Here is a 2,183-nt window from a genome sequence, read left to right as displayed (position 1 = left end):
TAATGAACATTTTATACGTGTGTCAAAAAAAAGATGCTTAAAAAGCAGCAAAACTTTGTTTTTTTTTTTAACAACTTGGGGGGAGGGGGAAGGAGAAGGAGGCAGGGAGAAAAGGAAAAACCACTGTGCACTCATTGTTTGCCAAATTTCTGCAGCCTGAGCCAATTTTTACAGATGAGTTATAAACCCCAGACTAATGGAGCTTTAATGGAAGTGCTGACACTACCCAAAGCCTGGGCAGGAGTACTGGTGCCACCCCACAAAGCCACTCGTGTATTCCTCTAGCCATCGTAGGGCGCTGCCCAATGGGAAGGAAAACACCAGGATCTCCCCAGCTCGCTCACCTCTCTTCCTACTGCTTGTTTGCAGGAAGGTTTTTGGCACGCTGACCTGGCAGCCCACAGCCCACAGGGAAGCACAGCAGCTATCAGTGCAAAGCGGCAGGGACCAAGCGGCCTCGCCGGACCCAGCTTCAAACACAGCACAGGGCTCAGCGTGGGGCTTAGGGAAAATGCTCTTACGGTAATCGTCCAAGTGCTCTATTTATGTCTGCTTGGAAATCCTCTGCCACTTATTGATTCTTTGATGTTTTGTAGAGATGAAGATATTTGCACTGAATGGATGGAATGGTTTGGTTTCTGAATGTCTTTCTCATCTTTGTGGGGTAGATGTGTGTACAGGCATGCATCCCCATGGGTAGATGAAGGTGTGTACGTAGATACGCGCATAAAATAATGCCTTGCTGAGTATCTCACAGTTGGCTTACTTTTATCACCAGCTCCGCCATATAAAGTCCAATTTTAATAATCAAATTAGAGCCAACGAAAACCTGTGCAGGTGAGAGGAAATCCGTGAACGTGATCAAAACCACATTTCTGATCCAGGACGAAATAGCAGGCTACAGGGAGGTACATCTGTAAATTATACAGGAAGCTTTCTTCAGCAACTGATTCACCCTGACAGTTTTACTGGAGTATATGAAAATTAGTATTAAAGATGTGATATGTAGGCTTCTTTCCAGGAATTCCAATCTGGTTTCAATAAAATGAAAACACTGATTGGAAGTGAAGTTGCCTTCCGGTTTTGCCTTTGGCTATTATGTGTTCATTCGTGAAATGACTGAATTCCACAACTACTTTTAATATTCACCTTTTGAGTTCATCTCCCGTACTGGACACATTGGAATGATTAAAATAGCACTGCCTCCTGAAGCCGGATTCTCTTTAATTTGAAACAGCCTAGGTGCTGAGGAAAAAAATAATAATAATAGAAAAAAAATGAATGCTCTGTTAAGTTCATCTTTTCTTAGCATCAAGTTGTTTCACTGCCTGTTTTGGGTAGAATACTAATAAAGAAGCAGCTTTTAGATTATTCAGGAATCGCTGGATGTTTAGATGTGCAGGGAAGCCTAAGGAGAACAACTTGTGTTCCCCATCACTACCCTTGAAGGTTGCTGCTGAGGGCCTGGGCTGGCTGTGGTACTCAGCTGCCCTTTGCTGCACGGAGCCGTGGGTCTGTCCCAGAACGCCTGAGTAACTGGGCATGAGTCAGGAACGGGGGCAAGCCCTGAGCCAGGGAAACCTTGCAATGCAAACTGTTGCATGTTAGCTTGCTGTGCAAAATGCCATTTGAATCCTGAACTTGTGGGGGATTCTTGTCTGCCAGATGAGCTGACTAGCGTCTTGCAGAGCATGAGTGATTTTATGCTTTGAATAGCTCGTAAAGAAATCAAAATTCCTGTGTATTTGTTAACGCCTTCCAGACCTCGCTTGGTGTTTTGGGGAGATAGTGTCCTGGGATGGAAAATCTGATAGAGCCAGGCTTGGGAGATCCTAGGAGGAGCTGGAGAGACCAACTGTGAGGCTCAGGTGGTATCCAAAGCACCCCCGGTGCAAGTGGCATGAGGTATGGCTATATGAATGAGCTTCCCTCATTTTTAACATGGGGAAGTTGGCAGTCATGCTGATGAGAGCAACCTGCTCATGGAGCTCCCCTGGGGTCTGAATTGTTGGGTGAAGCCCTGAGAAAACCCCGCGTGTGTTGCTCCACATTTCTTCCTTGTGCTCTGCTTGTCTGTGCCATGTTTTCTCTGGGAACGCCAGCCCTGATCTCTGCATTTTATTTTTGAGGGATCTGTGGGGGTGTTTACTCCTTGGTGCCATTGGAGGTCCCAACCCTGGTCA

General features: G+C 45.9%; 1 long non-coding RNA gene across 1 annotated transcript; it reads left to right on the top strand.

Moving 5' to 3' along the window:
• The first annotated feature begins 373 nt into the window (after positions 1-373).
• LOC128077623 (uncharacterized) lies at positions 374-1,900 on the top strand. Its single transcript, XR_008205106.1, has 3 exons — positions 374-522; positions 597-706; positions 1,763-1,900. It is a non-coding gene; the product is annotated as an uncharacterized LOC128077623 (long non-coding RNA).
• The last annotated feature ends 283 nt before the right edge of the window (positions 1,901-2,183 follow it).

The sequence above is a fragment of the Tympanuchus pallidicinctus genome, unplaced genomic scaffold, assembly GCF_026119805.1.
Source record: "Tympanuchus pallidicinctus isolate F22 unplaced genomic scaffold, pur_lepc_1.0 scaffold16, whole genome shotgun sequence".
NCBI classification, from domain to species: Eukaryota; Metazoa; Chordata; class Aves; order Galliformes; family Phasianidae; genus Tympanuchus; species Tympanuchus pallidicinctus.
The sequence above is the reverse complement of the archived record's forward strand: the minus strand, read 5'-3'. Positions and strand labels throughout refer to the sequence as shown.